This window comes from Dunckerocampus dactyliophorus, chromosome 12, assembly GCF_027744805.1.
Source record: "Dunckerocampus dactyliophorus isolate RoL2022-P2 chromosome 12, RoL_Ddac_1.1, whole genome shotgun sequence".
Lineage (NCBI taxonomy): Eukaryota > Metazoa > Chordata > Actinopteri > Syngnathiformes > Syngnathidae > Dunckerocampus > Dunckerocampus dactyliophorus.
Genome location: NC_072830.1, coordinates 25,929,312 through 25,950,998, shown reverse-complemented (window position 1 = coordinate 25,950,998; position 21,687 = coordinate 25,929,312). Strand labels below are relative to the sequence as shown.

General features: G+C 41.5%; 1 protein-coding gene across 3 annotated transcripts in view; it reads right to left on the bottom strand.

Annotated features, from left to right (window-relative positions):
* Positions 1 to 21,687, bottom strand: part of LOC129191563 (cGMP-dependent 3',5'-cyclic phosphodiesterase) — a 166,773-nt gene that overhangs the window by 42,545 nt on the left and 102,541 nt on the right. The gene's annotated exons all lie outside the window — the stretch shown is intronic.

The window sequence follows — 21,687 nt, the reverse complement described above, 5'->3', positions numbered from 1 at the left end:
ATACACTCTTGTGCCTTATAGCTGCGAAGTGGGAGAAGCAGCAGCCCCCCTATTTTCCACATCATTTTCTCTCCCACATGGAATTATCTTTTTAAAGATAGCCATAATCCAACTGAACTATGCATCATATTACTAAAATTAAGAGTGCGGCCTGTGACTGAAGAACCTCTTTGAATACCTTGAGTGGCAAGGTTGTGCTTTGGCTTTGTGCTTTTTTTTGTATTACTGTTTCCATTTAATTCTTATATTTAGTGTTTTATGACTGTATTTTATGTCCTTGATGTGTTCTGTGTACAGTGTGAGTGACTAAGGAGTTAATTTTCGTATTAATTCAAGTATAAGATCCGATTTACACCAAACCCCGACTTCATCGCAGTTTAGGAACGGAACTTGTATGTAAGTGGAAGGCCACCTGTAAATAAATAAATGTTTACATTCATTTTCTATGCCACTTAATCCTCACTAGGGTCGCGGAGGTATGCTGGAGCCTATCCCAGCTGACTTTGGGCGAGAGGCGGGGTTCAACCTGGACTGATCGCCAGCCAATCGCAGGGCACATACAGACAAACAAGCATTCACACTCACATTCACATTCACACCTATGGACAATTTAGAGTCGCCAATTACCCTAACGTACATGTTTTTGGACATGTGGGAGGAAGCCGGAGTCCCCAGAGAAAACCCACGCACGCATGGGGAGAACATGCAAACTCCACACAGAGATGCCCAACAAACCCAGACCTTCCAGATCTCCCCACCGTGTGGCCAACATGCTAACCACTTGGTCACCGTGCGGCCCTACAGCGAAGTCTAACAGTAGTAATAGTAAAACACCACAAACACCACAAACAAGCGTCACTGGACTGCCAGACACATATTTTCAGTTTGCTGTGATGCCAACACGATAGAGTGGAACCTTGGTTAGCGTCATCAGTTAATTCCAGAAGGTCCCACTCTAAGCGAAACGGACACTAACTGAATCATGTTTTCCCATAAGAAATAATGTAAATCCAATTAGTCCGTTCCAGAAAGCCAAAGACACAAAGTACCTTTTTATAGTTTTAAAATTATAGTTTTACATGCAGAAAACAATTCAAAATGTACATAAATACATATAATTGACAAATGAAAGGGATAAATGAACATTTACGATTACTTTTACCTTCAGTGAAGACGTGATTCTTGACCTGACACCTTCAAGTACATAATAATGTAATTATGTAAAATCAACAATTGTATTATCTGATTAGCCCCTTGATGCCTTTAAGAGAATCTCTTGACGTGTTCACTCATTCACCCACTGCATGTTTAGAAGGACATAACAGCCAACATGTTAACTCATCAAACATTCAAGACGTATAAATGACAAATGCAGACAGAGCTCAGTGCAGGTTGGCCTGAAGACGTTGTAGTGATGCAGTGGGTCCTGGTTGTTATTCCAACAGAGCTGGGTCTCCAGTAGCATCACTAACATACTGGAGACACATGCACTGTAGAATACAGCCAAGCCATGACAACAGGCCACGCCACGCACATACATTTCCACTTCTAGCCTTTGAGCATATTCCATGAACTTTCCCCTCACACACTTCCAACTTCAAACCGAGTTTCAAGAAAATTGTGTTGCTGCTTTGACAGTTTGTCATTTCTGCCAAGCTGTATAATTTTCGCCTCAGTACAGATTAAAATGGTAAACCATGACTTGGTTTGTGATTTGTGTTGTCCTGTTCAATTCTTATTGTCACATAATGGTGATGATTCGCAGCCGACCAATCAACAGAGCGCAGCAGTGTGTCGAGATACCGATGTGGTGAGGTTTGCCAACAGAAGGCATAATACACAAAATGTGAGTGTAAACAAAGTTAATAGAACTGCTATAGCTATAGGTTGATTCTTGATTGACAACATGGAAAATAAAGGATAAATGGATTAATCTCTAATGCGTACCCACAAAACAGTCCCACTGCAACCGGGCTGCAAACGTCCTCTTCTTTACACAGCAAACTTGTTGAAACTCATTAACAGCACTTTGCTGGCCAAGTGCCGCATACAGTTTTGCATCCATTACTTCAAGACACCAAGAGTATTCAATATAGCCAAGTTTATATTAGGGATGTCCCGAGCCACATTTTCTGGCTTCCGAGACAAATTTTTTAATAGTCAATGTAAGAGCCGATCCATTTGTTTTATTTTTATTTTTTTAGAATAAACATTTGTTACAAACATGAAATTGTGGACTTGAATATGGTTATGAAACTAGACCTTCAAAGCATTACACATAATGCAACCAAAGGATTGCTGAATTTACTTTTTTTATTCCCCAGCATGGCTAACAATAATGTTTGGCTTTTGTAACACAACTCAGTCAGTCCCCTAATCCGATAAAAGATCCAATAAAAGTCCATCCAATAAAAGATCAAATGGAAAGAAATGGGTGTACAAAAATACTTTTAGGGCGGACTACTCATTTGATACGGTTATACATCAATTTGTGGCGTGATTTAAAATCGATGACATTTTTTTTAAACAAACTCATGAAAGCTATTTTTTGTGATGCCCTTATTTTGTACCCCCACAGTACATGCTGTTATTTTGAAGGCCGGAAGTGTTGTTGTGCGTGTTGAGGTCTCTTGACGGGTGTCAGCGGAGAGACGAGCGGGCTGTGACTAAAGTGCCTCCCTCAGCTCCGGCTCCTGTCCTTTTGTTCACTCGGTACTCCCATAACATCAGTGGGAACCTTCACCCGCTCGGTCACACTCTCTTCAACGCAATAGGAATTTATTGATGGTCCATAGTATAAACAAGCAGCGGTTGGAGCAGCACTTCCTGTACGAGCATCCCTGCACAATGACACAGCAGTCCGGGCACATTCAATCCCAGCCATTTTGCTAAATTGAAACCCTTCAATACCGGCCATTTTAGACGATTTGGACTGATTTTTCAAGTCACACAGAATATTGTGTCTCGCCAAGGCATTTTCGACAGTTCTATGCTTCCAACATTGTGGGAACAGTTTGGGAAAGGCCCTTTTCTGTTCCAAGCAAGGTTCGATGAGCTTGGTCTGAAAGAACCTTGACCTCAGCTCCATCAAACGGCTTTGGGATAGATGAGAACAGGGTTTGTGGGCGTATTCATCAACCACAGCTCTGCTACAGGCTGCTACGGTGCCATAAAAAGCTAAATACCTTGTCTCATTTAAATGTTTCTGATTATCATCATTGGCCTCTTCTCAAATGTCGACAACTGCCAATCAGTGCAGTCTAAATATCATGGCCTCTCACAAATGACCTTGTGGAAAGTGTATGATTGGAACCTCTGTTGGAGGCAGCACTCAGCCAGACAGCACCTTCAATGAGGAGCTTTCAAAAGAGTAACACAAAGCTGATTCTCATTGTGGCAAACTTGGATAGAGAGTCCACATTAATGGCCTCCACTCTTCACCTCCAGGCTCATTTGTTCCCAACGTTTTGTTCATCTTTATCCGTATTCATTCCCCGTCTCTCATGTTCCCGCTAATATTTATTATCATCTTACTAATCCCCAGCCTTATCGCTCTGCCTCGGTGTCATTTGTCATTTTGCCAACCTGGCGCTTACATCCCATTATGCTTCTCTTTTGGCTGCAGGTGTCTGACAGCATCACTCGTGTCATATGGTTATTGTTCTATTTTAATCAGATTCTTCTGCTCAGAACCTGACACCCACGTGCTCTCACCATTCTGGCTTCTCTTCAATCTCTGCGCACTACGCCGCATTCTCTGCTATCTACATATGCATACGGTATAGACATACTGGATCTGTATATGTACTGTATGTGTAGAGGTGAATCTACAGTATTAGCATGTGTTTGTAGCATTAGTAATGTTTGTAGCATTATTAATGTTCAGAATTTCTTAACTGCCAAGACCGCTGCCCTGGCAACTGCTTGCAAAACTCCATCTCCATGGTTACAGTTGGTTTCCAAAGCAGTGCTTGTTATTGTAAAATGCAACTATGTCCCCTTGCTCTCACTTTTTACCACACGTCTCTTACATGCACTGCAATAACTGAAATCTAAGCAAGAAAATTTGGCCTGCTGATCTTTATCACGTACACACAAATAGAGAGGCGACAGTGCGCAGGGACACGACGGGAGACAAATATAAAGCAGAGCGATTTGTGAGGTCTGATTTTTTTGAGGAGGCCTTTGTATGATGCAAATGTACTACTCTTTTGAACGCATATTGTTTTGAGAAGCCAAACTGTTTACGTAAATGACCCAGCAACTAAACGGAACTACGTTCCTCGTCACGGAAATCCAACCAGAACTGGACTCGCGGGACCAAGTGGCGCGGTAAGTCACTGTTGAGTCCACTGCTGATGGGGATATCGTACAACTTCATGTCAAAAAATCCGAACTATCCATTTAAGGCTGCAAAACCACTCACCATACACTTTATACACTTTTCTCAGACAGGCATCAACATTTTCTCACATTTTTTTCTTGTTTAAACACTCAAAATTCAAATTTTGCTTGAATATTAATGATCAATCTACTAGGTTGAACACAAGAAATTATTATGTGACTCACGTGTATTCACTCCTCTGACCGTGCCTCATCCAGGCGCCGTTTGGCTGTATCGTTTTGTATCCTCATTAAAACATACTGCGAAGATTAATTTAGCCCATTAGCTTCTTCTTCTTCTATTGTTTATTGGCGGTTAGCAAGCAGCTCACACAGTTTGCGGGTTTGCTAGCGACTATTGACCACAACAGGAAACGGCACACAGGAGATTGATTGACAATGGCCTACAACCAATCAGGAAGCAGAACACAATGGGCGGGTTCTAGCTTAGCCAATAAGGACTGTGGTGGCTCGAGATTCAGCCAGCTATTGTCTACTGTGGGTTGCTAATATGCTCGTACAGGCACATAAACACATACTGAGGAGTGGGTGGAGCCGCACAGAGATATTTACATATTTAACGTTGCTTAGATTACATTTTTTGCAGTGTGGACATGTTTGCACTATGTGGTACCATTTGATTCATTTGCTCCCGCTAAATAAGAATATAAACATACACTACCCGGCCAAAAAACAGGTCACCATCTGCATTTAACTGAGAAGCAGGTACGAGCCTCCCAATGGACAACACTGCATGGGTGATTAGGATTCAGTAGTTATTTAACCTTACTGTAACACATGCAATGAGTAGCCTCTCATTTGTTAAACAACAATGTGTCCAAACACATAAGAAAGAGGTCAGTCTGTTTTGGAAGTGTTAAATCATTGGCATGCATCAAGCATGAGAAGACCCGTAAGGAGACTGCTGAAACTACTAAAATCGGGTTAAGAAGGGGAAACGACAGTGAGGAAAATTTGTGCAGTGGTCCAAATCTCCCATCACCAATAAAAGATCTTGGCAAACAATGAATGCAACTCTGGACAAAATGAAATGTGACATTGCAAAAGCTTGAAAATACAGACTGATGTTTCCGCCCCATTTTACAAGGAGAGTCAAGAGAGCATCTCAGCTGAATGAAGCAAACTCAGAGAGCTTAAACGTGCTACTCAAATTAAGTGTCTTGCATAAGTAATCGCCCCTTCACATTTTTTATTATGTCATTCACTTGCCGAAATTACAGCAGTACTGCGGCTAAACTAAAACATACAAAAACCGAGGCAATTTTCCCCATATAACAATATAAATTCAATTCATCTCTTACAAAATCTCAAAAATAGGAAAAATTAGCGAGTTTTTAATGCACATTATCAAATTGCTGGCACTTGCAAATTTCTTTGGCCCCATGGCGGGTCTTTTTAGCAGTTACATTCAATAAAAAAATGCACGAACCGTGAATCAGCAACGCGTAGGGTGCTTTGTCTGGCCACTCCATTTTGCAAAACGATAAAGTAGAGGGCAGAACAGACTCGGCCATTTTAGAGATTGCGCGAGACGATAAAAATGACGAAAACCAAATCATACAAAAATGGAGGCGTTAGAAAAACCAAGGTTTGACAATTCATCTACCATTTATCCTGGTCAGCGTCACAGGTGAGATGGAGCCTCCAGCTGACTTTGGGTGAGAGGTGGGGTCCACCCTGGACCGGTCCCCAATCAATCACATGACACATGAAGACAGCCATTCACCCTCACATTCACTCTCCAATTAACCTAACATGTGCGCTCTTGGACTGTGGGAGGAAACAGGCAGACGTGGTGAAAACCCACACAAGCACGGAGAGAAAATGCCTCTCCACACAGAAAAGGTGCAGGTCTGATTCGAACATAGAACCAGCTGGCTGTGAGGCAGGCAAAAATGATTGAGCTATTAAAGCAAACTGCCGCTATGATCCAGCTATGAAGGCAGCATTTCTCAAACACTGGGTTGCGCCCCCCCCGGGAGGGAGCTGTGAGGAGTCAGGGAGGCTGTGAAAGGCAGGGGGACTTTCTGTAATAGTGTATTTATTCATACTAACTATAATACACAAGCCTCCAGCTAGACTGGCAGGAGTGCTTACATTCATCACAAGGCTGACCAAGACATATGATGAAGTATACTCAGCCCTTGAGTTCACTGTAAACACAGTAGTCAATGAGGACATGTAATACCCTCAAATAGGTTTGGTTCTTTGTTTGAAGCAAGTGCTAGCCGACAACTAGCTTGATGCACTGCGAAACAAACAGGGTCATCAAACAGAACTGCGGTATCACTCACAATATGAACAAAGTAAACAGCACAACACGTCCACAGTTAACATACAACATAAATGTACTACTACTACTAAGTGGGCAATAAACAACAAGAAGCGCTAAGAACAAACAAACAAAATGCCGAAAAGGCATACTTGGTAGCCCGCCTTCCCAGCATGCCTTGTGGTCACATTGTAAATTGTTGTTAGGAATTACGGGTTTGTCACTAATGTTAATTGCTACTTATTACCCTACCCACAGGAACACTAGTCGTTTATGTGTTTTACCTACCTGTTATGTGCTGTGCTAGTTATTTGTACTGCGAGTTGTGAGTTTGACGTTGTGTTTAATGACATTCCTGTCATTGCCCAAAGAACTCTTCCTCAGACTGAGCAGACTTGTGTGAACACTACTCACTGAGTTCATAAACCTAACTTAGAAATCGTTTTAAGTTCTTGTAGAGATATCATCTCTAGATAGTTAGGCGATTGTATGCAGAATGCTGGTGACAGCAACTCATACAGTGGTTTGTACGGATAAATCAATAAATAATTATCAGGTTGTCTTCTCATTTGTGTCTGCCTGACTACAATAATTGACAACCACTGCACTAAGGTAACAATATAAGATTCAGTTTAGCATGACCGGTACCGATTTGACCATTTTTGATCACGGACAATCCTTTTCATGACGTCAGTGAGAGTTCTGGGGACACGACTGAAAATGTTTGCTGTCTGTCTTTTGAAATATGAGGTTTTAAAAACAGCTTCCTTTTGTGAAGTGACTCATAGAAACGCACATACACAATCCTTCTAATGACTTCAGCCACATGATTCTAACGTACGTGTACAGTACATACACGTGCACTTTACAATTTTACACCTGGGGAGCAAGTTGTATTAATATGTTATAGAAATGAAAACATATGAGGAAATGATTGTCGTGCTGCGAACAGTGCACAACAAACAAAAACTCACTCGAGGAGGAAAACACGCGTTCAGAAACACAGAAACACAAAGTCCAAGCTGAGTAATTCCATTTGCTTGATTCAAGTGTTCAGTGGTACACTTCTAATGAAATTTGGAGGCTTTCTATGTGCGTGTGTGTGCGTGTGACAGTGCATGAATTGTCAGTGAGCGTGCACTGTACCATTGTTTAGGGGTAAAGAACATTTCCTGTTGAAAATTCCAGGATGGACTCCCCACTGAGCACTTCCTTGTTTATCTGTTCTTTTCAGGAACGCACGCACGCACCCACGGAAACATAATGTGGCACCTAAGAGACCTTTCACCCTTCCCACGAGTCACTCTGCCACTGCAGTGGGTCATCTCATTTCCCCTGACACCATCCACACCTTTCCTATGACCTCTGGTCTTTTCCTTGAAATCCCCATGTGTCATGTATCAGCATATCTGTTTCTCTGTGAGGTCCACTCCAAATCTGCAACATTTGACAGTTAAAGACACATTAAACATTCCACACAAGCAATTTCACTTCAAAGTCCACAGACAACCACAGTAACTGTTTTTATGCAGCATCTCTGGCACAGCACATGAGGTTGGCCGCTTCAGCTTGGGTAGAACCCAGGCATATAATTATAACCCCCAATAGCTAGAACAAAATGTGGAACATCCCCAGAAACAGTAATTACATGCTGGCAAGATGGGTTTATCAATTGAAGTGAGCTTATTTGTTCCCACTCTGGTTTTTGCATTCTGAAACATCAGTGGCAAAAATGTGGAAACCAACGAAAACAATTCCTCTGCAGAATTGAGCAAAGTCCGATGAAACATTTGTCTCCTTAAAACACAGGTTTGACATATCTGTTATCTGCATGTGATTATACTGTCAGGGGCACCACAGTTAGGTGTTCATCTCTTCTTGTATTCTCTGAAGGCTCTGCCTCACTGCCACAGGGCAAAGACAAATGGGCCGGGTGATTAGGAACCGCCAGCAGGCGGGATTGTCTGTGGTGTCACCCTGCACCCCTCCACTTTTTCTTTTCTTTTCTTGAGGATTCATGCTTTTATCTCATTATGGCAGGTCTTTGCCTCCGTGAGTCCACAACGATCCCGCTGCAAATGCTGCAGTTGAAGTTGCCAGTTGATGTACACCGCTTCCCACACAAAGACAAGTAAACGTGTTCTGATTTGGATTTGTGGGCTTTTACTTTGTGGTGTTTTCATGGTTTTATATGCGCTCTTCCCCCACTGTCTCTTGTTGTGTTATGACTCAGTCTGTATAAAGTACCCCATGTCGTGACCATCATTAAGGATAAAGATGTCACTGTGACATCTACCCGGATATTGTACGGATGACGAGGAGGTGGTCGATCAACAATCTCTTTGTCGCAAAAACAAAACAGGCTACTGTCATAAAAATAATGGATTGGGTTCATCTAGCGCCTTTCAAGATACCCAAGCGCTTCACAGTGAAACCCATTATTCATTCACTCCACCGTCACACACTCATGGTGGTAAGATACTGTATCCTGTATCCCAGGGTGGACTGCCAATGACCACCAAACATTCATTCATATTTATACACCAGTGTGGCAGCACTGAAGGCAAGGTGAGCGAAGTGTCTTGCCCAAGGACACAATAACAGTGACTGGGTTGGAGGAAGCAAGGTACGAACTGTTTGGAATGGAATGTTTTCCCCTCTGTGGTACATAAGTACGTTGCCGTACGCTGTCTAAAACAGTACCGCCAACCTTCTAGTTTCTGGATGCCCTGCTTTACACTCTTGTGCCACTGTCGGCCATTACTGTCGGCTGAACCACGGCAAAGCAGCATGAGCAAATGTAACTGTCCTTGCATGTTAAGGATATGTTGAAAGTGACAGCGTAGTGGTCCTATTGGGGAGATTGAATTTTGAAAAATTATTTTTGTATATTTATTGATACGGTATACTGTACCTGTATATATTTATAATCTATATATTTGATTATATTGTAATACTGTTTCATTTACTGTAATTATTGTATTTAGTGTATTCTTACTGTCCTTTTAATGTCCATGTGTTCTGTGTACAGTGTGGCCGACGTAAGATTTACTTTAGATATAAGATCCGTCTTCCACCAAAACCCGACTTACATCACAGTCTAGGAACGGACCTCATACGTTACCCCACCTGTACCCCCTGTAGCCTCGCTGCAATTTTGCATTAGATACAAGTGGGGCAATGCACAACCAATTTATTCATGCATTTTTTTCCATCCATCCATTGTCTATGCCGCTGAACCCTCACTGTGGTCGCGGGAGTATGCGGGGTACATCCTGGACTGGTCACCATGACATATAGACAAACATGGACAATTAACCTAATTAACCTAATAGCATTTTTTTGGATATGTGGGAGGAAACTGGAGTACCCGAAGAAAACAGTCCCACTCACAGAAGTGAAGGTTTGATGTTTGAATTCTGTTTCATTAGCTGCAGTGTTACTACAGTATAAAGTATGAGTGCCATTCAGTAACTATGCAGACCAGCATGCTGATTCATTCAACTGCTGGCCTTCATCGCGGCATTTGTTGTTAGTTCTGAGTGGAGGAAAAACAGGACGCGCTAGAGAGGAAGAGGAGGTCATGGTGGGTGAAGGTGATAGAATCAACCCACATGAGGAAGAGGAGGGGACATTGAAAACTATTTCTCCTAAGCCTAACTGTGCACTGACAAGGGGACACCAGGCCCTCAATCAATGCAGACCCCAGTGGTCTTACACAGACACACAGACACACAATTAGACAGCCAATACAGTCAGCATGGCAGTATGTAGGTGCTGCCTGGGGTCATTAGTTTGACTAAAGGATTCCTGCCAGGGGCAGTGTAGACTGGACAGGAAGCGTGCTGTGACACAATTACTGATAAACCACTCACTAACTCACATGCACCCTCACAAACAAAACATGTCTACTACAGATAATTGCACAGGTGCTTATACCTTGTTCTTCTCCGCTGACATAACCTACCCTCATAAACAAATGTAATCTAATGGCCTCAACCTAAAGGCTGGCTTAGGACAGATGTACACATCCAACACACACACTTACGCATGAAATTCCCGCACGGTGAAGTCTACTTAAACTGATTGGACAGGAAGTGATTGATGGGCAAACAGGTGATGGATAGCCACTACTTCATTAAAAAAGCACCGAGGTTCCAGAGGAAGTGAGGCAGCCTGCTTACAGTTCCATGCTGTGTCCAAAGCGTCCTTGAGAAAAACACATCTTCGTCCAGAATTGCATGATTTATGCCATTGGACTTTCGTTTTCTCCTCAAAAAGAAGCAAGATTAATGTAACCGCAGTGACACATGCTCAGACACACACACACACGCAGGCGGAGATAATGAAACAGCAACAAATAATGTTGTATTTGTTAGATATGTGTTATCAGGTTATTGCAGAAGCCTACTTTGAATTTCAAAGTGACTGCATCCACTATGCGTGAATGTGTTTGTTTGTAGCAGTGACATTGTGCTCAAATTTAATTGAAAAAAAAAACCCATACAGAATGATTCTGACAATTGAAGGGTGCTCTGCTGAGATCAGCTCATATTTTGCTGCAAACATGAAATTCATGCATTTTCAAACAACATTTGACCTGGTAAATGATGGAATGATGCATACGCTGTCTAAATGACACCGCTGGGAAAATAACAACTTATATAACATCTAAGGTGAAGGAGAAGGTTCCATTTGCGTTGCTGAAATGTGTTGCATGAATCTTAATTTACAGGAGAACATGACCACCGCTCCTATAATGTATCCGTGAGTGTTGTGCTACCTGAATGCTAACTCAAGTAAAACAGAGTGGAACCTCGGCTTTCGTCATGAATCCGTTCCAAAAGCTCAGATGAACACCGAATACATTTTCCCCATAAGAAATCATGTAAATTGAATTAATCTGTTCTAGGCACCAAATATATGAACTCAAAGCACATTTTACATAGAATAACTCTAGTTTTATATGCATAAAAAAAAGCGAAATACAGTACAGTGGCACCTTGGTTAGCGCCCGCCCCGGTTAGTGTGTTTTTCGGTTAATGTTGAACTTTAATGTCAAACTTTTGTCCCAGTTTGCGTACATTTTCCGGTTAGCGTACAATATGCCGTGAGCCTTGTCGTGTTATTAATAGACTGTGTGAGTTCAACTGTTCTTAATGTATTTTTATCATAAAGCGTCCTTGTTAGCATCCTTAGTTTGCTAACGAAATAGTAACCAGAACCAGAAGTCAGCTAAGTCGCCTGTCTATGATGTCATCAGTGGTTGACTCTCAAAAATGTTAACGCAAAACATGTTTTTATAGTTTTACAATTCTAGTTTTACATGCATAAAACAGTTCCATAACAACAGTGTTGCTGCACCCACTAAGTTTAGAGAGAAAAACAGATTTGGACATATACTGTATAAGCCGCACCGGACTATAAGCCGCACATGTCCACGTCATAAAATGACATACTGTGGCGCGCAAGAGTCCGTGAGGACCAGGCAGCTCTTTATTTCACAGGAGCCAATCATGAGCTGTGAGAAAACTCACAACAAGCTGATCAACCCATCGGAAATCGCAGGAGTTCTTTACTCAATATAACAGTCTGAGTCACGGTGTCATCTTACAAAGAAAAATCATCACACAACAACTTAACACTCAAAAGCTAGCTAGGAAATAGCCAGCCACCAGTGGCCCATGGCAGCCATTGGCCAATGAACTGCTCTTCTGAGAACAATACTTCATGGGAAGAAGTTAAAATAGCTGTTTTTTGTTATTTTAAACACGTATTGGTACTTGTCTTGTATATTTCCTAGCGACCTTTTAGTGTTAAGTTGCTGCGTGATGATTCAAGTGTTCTTTGCAAGATAACACCCTAAGTCAGACTGTCATATTGAGTAATGACCTGTGATTTCCAATGGGTTGATAAACTCTTCCTGAGCTTCCTTGTAGCTTGCGATTGGCTCCTGCCAAAGAAAGAGGTACCCTTTCCTCACTGATTCGAGAGCAGCACAGTATTCAAAGATTAGTATTTCTTCTGAAGTAAAGGAGATGTCAGGAGATTAGAACATTAGCCATAAATTAAATCTACCGCTGCACTGCGATAGAACTTTAAGAAAACAGTAGCGGCTTAAACACTGGAAATTATGGCAATTGGATTTACATTATTTCTTATGGGGAAAAAGTTGATTCGGTTAGCATCCATTTTGAGCTAGAGTCAGACCTTTTGGAACAAATTAATGATGCTAACCAAGGTTCCACTGTACATATAAATGAAATGGATAAATTAACATTTAAAATTGCTTTTACCTTTATTGAAGACTTGTTGGTGAACATGAGCTACAATCCTATTGCAACACGTTTGCTGCAAGTTATTTGTTACATTCAATAGTGTTTCTCACCTTCTTTACCAAAGTTCTGACACTTGCAACCCTTTTGCAAATTCTACAGAAACCGGCGAGTAACAAAACGGATGTTCCACTTTATGTTTTGTACATTAATCGGACCCCTTGACTTGCAGTGTGAACCCGTCACGTAACAATGCTGACGGAGGCAGCCACGAGAGGTCAGCTCAGTCCACACACCGGTCAGATTTGACCAGCGGTGACTGTTGATTGACAGTTAAGAAAGCATCCTGAAGCTTCTCTTTTACCTTTTTTTAACCACTCAACATAACTGATCAATCCATTTGCCACAGCTGCTACCAGATGTTATTTTAGAGCATCGTCTTTCTGATGACACTCAAGTGTCGACATTGCACACTCAAATCCTCACTTTCACATTTGGGTGTGAGTTCCAAATATGCAGTCATTTCTTAATTTACATACATTTCTACAGCACACGGACGATGTCTCTCTCTTCAAGACCAGCTGGTATGTGATGGCGCAACCATGGCAACGGAAGAAAGCCATCAGAGCCAAAATGTGTTGTTCACAAATTGGCTTTCTCTCTATTCATACCCTTTTGTTCAACGTGTGTGCTTCTAAGATACAGCGTGTGTGCGCGTGTTGTGGGCTCTTACCTGAGAAGAACATCAGCAGGTCGTTAGCAGGAGAAGAAACAGCATAAAGGGTGCAAAGAGGGAGAGGGAGACAAAAAAAGATGGTTATTAAAGAACAATGAAGGAATGAAACAAAAAGACAATCTGAAGAACGATGAGGGGATGCTTTTAATAAACATGCCCAAGACAGACAATAATAATTCTAATAAATGAATAAAAATGCTGAAAACTTAAAACATTCTGGCACCGGTAATAAAACAGTTTTTCCACATCTTTAATGTAAGGACATGTATCCGGTAGAAGGGTGTATACGGTGTGTTGGACACATGAGTGGTGTGGTGCAAACAGTTGTAATGTAAAGATAAAGGCCTTTAACGGAAAACTGAACTTTTTTTTGGAGAATTTTACCCATTATCCACAATCCTGGCGTGAGACATGAACACATATGTCTTTCTCTTTTCTGTGCGTTCTAAAGGTATAATAACTGATAAAAAAAAGAGGCAGGTAAGTAACGCATGCAATGAGACAACCCGATTTCGCCAACAAAGCCCGCTATTAAAACACCTCCAAAAAGGTTTTATGGTTTTATAAACATGCTGTGACCATGTAGCAACAGGTACATTCATGATAACGTGATAACGATAACGATAACATTCACAACACTACACATGAATCACATTACTTACAGTATTTTGCCGCACTTTGGTCATTTTAAGCATTACCGGAACGTCCTCCCTGGGCGCATTGATTTCACATAGCAACATAGAAACGAACGCTACACCTAGCCTTATCTTTTCCACACTCAAAAATAAAAACACAGCAGCAGCTCCAATATGTAGCGTTAGCTTTCGGTAGTGGCCGGATGCATCGTGAGTGCGGCGCTGACGCGCTGTGAGCCAATGTGTGGTGAAGCTAGTCGCTAGCCAGCTAGTAGCTAGTCAGTGCGGTGTGGCTAGGTGTCAATACGCCAGTAAAGTAGTTTTTGAGCAACAACAATGTCGCTGTAGCTTGGTTAATATGCAGGTCACATTATGCAAATGGGGCGTTTTTAGTGGTTTGGGGAGTTTTTAAGAAGGCTTTATAGGCGGAATAGGTGTGTCCCATTACGTGCATTCTTAGCTGCCTTTTGAATCTGTTTTTATATCTTTACAACGCACAGAAAAGAGAAAGACGTGTGTTCGTGTCTTACATAAGGATTGTGGATGATTCCAAAATTCCCCCCAAAAGTGCAGTTTTCCTTTGTTTTTTTTTCAGTAGAACCGCATTTGAAGAAAAACATCTGTATCTGTGTTAGACGGTCATGTATCATCACACACACACACACACACACACGCACACAACACACAAAAGACTGTGTGAACTTTTCTGTAGATGAATCATGTTTTCCTTAAGTAGTGACAATGTTTATTTAATCCATTGCATGCAGACAGTACTACTCTGCAGCTCTTTGAGGTGAAGCCTTTATTTGTACCAAAGCTTATGGAAGGGTGAAGGTAGACAGGCTGACGTCCACTGACCTGTCAACAGCGAATTGTTATGTTTCTGTATTACCAAAGGAATTAAATATGTAACTATCCGACATCATCAACGTGCAGTATGACTAATTGTTCCCTAATTGTTTCCTTACCATCACTTATCATTGAAACACTTGCATAATACATGTCAAGTCCATACATGTACCGCTGATAACAAGCCCACGATATTTGCATGTTTTTGTCTTTATACGTCACTGATAATGATTTTTTTTTTTTACGCATTGAGATTTTGCACTTTATTCGGCTGTTCTTGAATATCGTGATCATAGTTGTGTCCTGTGTGATGCAAAAGTTCGTTGGACTACGCGAGCAGTAGCTTCGACAGTCCTACAAAACCTGCAGTGAGATCAACACAAGGTAGTATATTATCATAAGCTGTTCCTGGAATGACCAATATGGATTATGTAGATGCGGCTGGGAGAGCGCTAGCCTGATGATCAGGCTGAAGGCCACACCGTGCCGCCGATACGTGAAGCATATTTAGGGCGTAAACCTGGATTGTGTCGCAAGTGAACAATGGCAATTAAAGAGTGAAAGGGAGGGTCACCTAGTCTAGTCACCTTTTATTGCAAATGTTGAAATGTCAAAATCGGACGAGAACCTAACATAGAGGTTGCAGGAGAGTTTGGTGTGTAGCGAGTTGTGTGTTAAGAATGACCGTATCAATTGTTTGCGTTTCTTTTTGCTATTTGCTGGTCGTAACTTGTGAAAAGTGGGGATCTACTGTATACGGTACGGCAGGAGTGTCCAAAGTCTAGCCGGCCAAATGAAACATGGCCCGCATTAGAACATCATGAAGGAGATGGGGCCACGCTGACAACCGAGAAATGAAAGGTTGAGCTAAAATACGATAATGTCGATATGTTGAATCTTCCCAAATACGTCTGTGTAGGCTCTCAGTCGTACAGGAGTTGTCCATCGAGGAAAAGGCTTCTTGAGACGTCATCTGTACTTCTGTGTAGAAGGTGTCGGACGTTTCGCTCCTCATCCGAAGAGCTTCGTCAGCAAACTAATAAGTGCTGGTAGCTTAGGCCTTAAATACAGTAAGAGTGGGCGGAATTGGTGTGCCAACACCCTCCTCCTATTGGTTCGTTACACTAAGCCTGGGCGGAGCAGTGGTAGTCAGTCACGGGAATATAGCAGGGATGCACTTCTTCCCAAATACTTTTACCTACAGTCACGAAAGACACGATTAGAACATTATTGTTGATCCACTCCAATGGCTGGTACAACTAAAGGTGCATTTGTTTGGATAAATATAACGATGATACCAAATATAGCTCATAAGAGTTGATTTTAAGAGGTGATATCCAGCAACTTCCATGGTTTTCTTGATAATAACCAAAATCATTTAAGTTCTTACATGAATAGCTATAGCATTGTACTGCCAAAAAATGTAACTCTTATGAGCTATTTTTGTTGTCATTGTTGTATTTGTCCACACAAGGTACCTTTAGTTGTATCAGGCATTCAAATGAATAAGAAAATGAAGAAAGAAGGGTATATTGGATTGATTTGAGCATTTTAATAAAACAATTGAAGAATATCCAAGTAGCCCCTTCATCCTTACATTTTTCAGTATCCACGATGGAAAAACTTTGGACACCCCGTTGTATGGTCGTGCTTACGTTATTTTGCTATCACCGAGCGTAGGCGCAGTCTTACAAATTTGTCCATGACAAATATAGATGTTGTACCTGTTTTTACATTCATGTTTCCCTGCAAGGAAGTGGGTGTTGGTTAGCATGTGTGTGTGTGTATGTGTATGCACTCCATACAATTGGCAGGATGGCAGGGTCAGGCTGGAGAAAATGGCCCATTGAACAGCTATTACGTTTCCCTGCCGAGGACTCTCAGGCTTGACTCTTGCCTTTTCTATGGAGCTTTACGTAAAACTGCTGAGCCCACACACAAACACACCCACAATCGCACGCACACAGCACACGGCGAGGCACTCCCTCGCAGAAAAGCACACACAAATACACACTTGTAGAAAAGAGGATAGGGAGAGATGTAGAGCAAAAGTGGAGGAGGTGTGACTAATCTTCTCTTCCTCTGGAAAGACTAGAGGAGATGAGTGAGGGCTGTAGAATCGTTTTGATGGGGAGGATTACGACTTCCAAACACACACACACACACACACACACACACACACACAGGTACACACAGGTACACACAGGTACCACCTTATTGGCTCTCACACGTGTCGCAGCACAAGCCAAGTTTACAATTTCCCTCTCACATATTTTTAACACATTGACACACATTTCTGCTAACACACAAACAAATATCCAAAAGGCACCTGGCATTAACACATATTCCCAAAGCAGACTGTGTCTCGATCTTTAGCCGGATTAAAATTACATCTTCCATGGCAATCTGCCTTTCATTTGGCTTGCCTTAACATCATTTGTCACACCACAAGCACTTCCTCTTTAAAGAAAAACACGGTCAAACACTTCATGTCATTCAATTTTCATGTGTATAATGCAGAGCCCGCTTAGGAATATTCCTAACTTTAATGGGGTTGACTTGAATATTCAGATGAACCAGTTAAATGGAATTCATTTGAATGCTGATTCAAATCTAGCAAAAACAGTCACGATACTACGTTTTATCAGGCCAACAGAAGCAGATCCTTCAACGCTGTTTCAGGGATATATTTGTTTTGGTAAATTAGTCTGTGAAAAATATGTCTCATTCCTTTTATAGTTGGAGTTGGTGACAGCTGAGTGCTGATAGCTTGTCCTGCTTTCCAGATCAGTTTGTCCATCCGGTGGATTTTGCATTTTTGCCGGTGCTGCTTCTCCAAAACGCCACTGCAAAGTACAAGGCACTGGCTACCAGAGACTGGTAGAAGATCTCCTTCCAGTCCAGTCTGCTCGTATGACTCTCAGGACAACAAGGATGTCTCCCAATGCTAACATATGTGAGTCTACATTAAGTCTTATTTTCTATTATTATTATTATTGGGTAGTACAAGTGTAAAGGTGACTATAGGGGTGTTATTTCATTTCTAGAGGGCTCTAATAGTGTTAAAAATGTATAGTTGTACACAGGTTTTCTATGCTCTAACTGCAAAATTATTGCATTTATAAATAAGAAATCCTACTTCATGGTAATTCACTTACGACGATCGGGTGTGGAACCAATTGATCGCGATAAACAAGGGATGACTATAGTACATCTTCCCAGTTAGTCAGTCACGGGAATATAGCAGGGATGCACAATATATTTTTTTCAATCCGATGCCGATAACTTCCTGCTTCTGAACTTTTTATATCTAGTATCTTTTAAAATTTAGATTTAACTGTAGTTTGTGCACATCTGGAGGTAAGAACAACTGAAATGACATCACTACTATTACAAAATATAACGCCGCAGCAATAGGAACAAGCCCCGGACTGTTTCAGGTAGCTGATAAGATTTGATGTGCCTGATGTTTTTTCCCTCTATGCTGAATGTTTGCAGAGCATTTTGAGTATTTGGCAAAATACTTCACGCAAACCGAGCGCTTGATTTGCTCACGCTAACCCACCTATAGCACTGTACAGGTAATCTCACCTCTTTGGCGCTTTTTCAGCTATTGTCACAATTTGTTATATCTTATTATATCTTATATTATATTATTCTTATATTATATTATATCTTATCAGATATATCGGTATGACATCATAATTCCTCCTATCGGCTCGACTATTAAAATAATATTGAATCCTACTTTGCGGAAATTCACTTAGCGCAATAAACGAGGGACGACTGTACTCATAACAATCAACAATCATCGTCATCGTCGACGAAAACAACACAGTTTTAAATGTACTTTTGCATCCCTTTTTCTGCCTAGAAATGAACACAGTAAGTGTAAGTCAGTAAGGTCACTGACCTCCATACATCTCCATGGTTATCTGCCTCAATGTCCGAACGGAAGGTTCTCATTGAAACACGCCAATACAAGCATTACATCACGTGTATGAACTGAGATGATAAAATGACATCGACTCATGTAGGAAATTCTGTCATTCAGTCATTTCCTACCTCGTATGGCCAATTTCATTGTGCCAGCTTCACAGAGCTCGTAAATGTACATTTGTGGAAGCCACTTCCCACCTCCTACGCAGCGCCACCACCCTTCATTCTGGATTATTCCTGACACACATTGAGGCTCAATCTATTTGCGCTTCTCCACCACCAGCATCTGCATCCTATTCCTGGGAGACATTCCCATGATCCTTTTATTATTGAGCCTGTCATTGATGCTAGAGCACAGCCATCGGGTCAGGTTGGTAAACTCTTTCTGACTTCTTTAATAAGCCACTCGACTGTGCAAAATACTATTGAGGACCTGAAATATTAATTTATGTATACTCTATGTACAAACCAGTGCATGAGTTGCTAGAAACAACAGTGATCAAGCATGAATAAAGACACTAACAGACCTGCCTTGAAGAACCCTGAAGTATTAACCGTGAAAAAAATATTATGAGTTTAGTCCCACCCCACCAGCCTCTCACACCCCTCACACACCGACACCTGCCCGCGCCTCCACCAGCAGCACTGCTTTTGAAAGCAAGTGGATAAAGAGGTCCAAGAAATTAACAAAATAAACATCGTGCTTATTTTGGATGAACAAAACTGACACCCGTGTATTCATGATTCACACAAGCACACACTTGCAAGGCCCATGCACACACTCGTGTATCCTGTTCATCTGATCCGTCAGCGCCACACAAAGAGGGATGTTGCCAGGATACAGTGCGTGTGCGCCTGTTTCCTGTCAGGTCAGTCAGAGAAATAAATGTTTCTGATCCAACTGTCTTGTACCAGTCACTGTCTTTCATGTGCTGTGTGCGTGTCTGTTTGCTTGGAAGCACTGATGTACGTCGAAGCCCATTTGATGCGGTCTTGCTCCTCCCACTACCTCACTCCAGCAAAATGCCAAATACATAATTAACATTTATGCTATGTTCTGTGGAAATGTGTAACCTAATTCTGCCAACATTTGCCCCATAACTCAGCATCCATTAAACCCATCTTCAACCTTTGACTTTTATTACAAGAGTCTGACGTGAAAATATTTCAGCATATTTCCTTCCCGTCAAGAACTACAGTACATGTGCATTTATACCAGCAGGCAAACGCTTCGGTCAGATTACAAATGCTACAAGTGCAATGGCGTCGCACAAAAAAATGCAAAAAAGAAAAAAAAAGAAATGAATGAGTGGAAAATATTTTCATATAAATAATATTTCTGTAATATTTCAAGTGCTGAGGGGTTATTTATTTTGGAACCTACCTGGATTCAAATCAAACCAGTTCTGAGAGAGATGAAGGAAAAGAGAGACTTGGTAGTTGAAAAAAGACAGTACAAGAAGTCAGGTCTTTTGTATGCTGAGAACATTCATTTTAAAATGAAAATACACTGCAATGTCCGAACAGGTATTTTATGTGCTTCAGGGGCACACAAGTTTTCTTCAAAAAGCTTTGCGTCCTTGCTCTGGTAAAGAAATCATTACAGGCAATGAATTACGGTGAGTGTTTTTCTTTTGGGTGCGTTTTACACAACCAGCACAGCCCTGACAGCATCACATATCCAGGGCTGCATTCTTGTTACTTATCTTTCGAACTGTCTTTCAGGTTCATTTGAAAGAGTAAGATACTTCAGGGCAAAACTGCATCCAGCGGTATAATACATCCATACCAGTTTCAAGGTTCTTATCATGCTGCACACAAAACCCTTTTGACAAGCAGAGCTTGGAGTATTCTTACAGAGTCCCAATCAGGATTTGCTTCTATTATATGGAAGGTCAACCTTTAGTGAGGAGGTCATGCAGACAATCATGTGAAAACTAAGCAAAGACTTATTAGAATAATTATTAGGGGTGTATTTCGAAATGGATTTTTCAGCACGGAACATTTGGAGCTCCTACATGGTGCAGAGTAAAAGTCAGGAACAGAAAGTGTAACTGCCCATAGTCTACTCTGTAAACACAAACAGTCCAGCCAGCCTTTGCCTAGTGGGAGTCATGGCTCACGATAATGCCAAGGAGAAGCCAGCACATGAAAATTTGTTTCTAAAAAGTCTAAAGGTGTAGCGTTCCACTCTTAATCATTTCACAAATACACTTTCTATTTATGAATCAAATTGGAAGTGGAATAGGAAAATTCTATGGAGGACATAGCCACCAAGCGATCCGTATTTGTGTTTTACAGTGACAGACCTGCCAACGCTGAAGGAAAGTTATGATCGAGTTATGATCAGCGGTACTAAAGATGAGCTGCACGCCCTCTGAACGATACACACAAGAAATGATGCCAAACAGCTGACCAGTAGCCTTTACTGCCTATATCGCCTACGCCTTGACGAAAGAGCATAAACCAGGCTTCAGAGACTGAACTCAAAAAGGCGCACCGAATACGAAAAATGAGAACAGTACTCCCTTGTTTATCGTGGTGAATTGGCCCCAGACCCGACCGGGAAAACTGAAT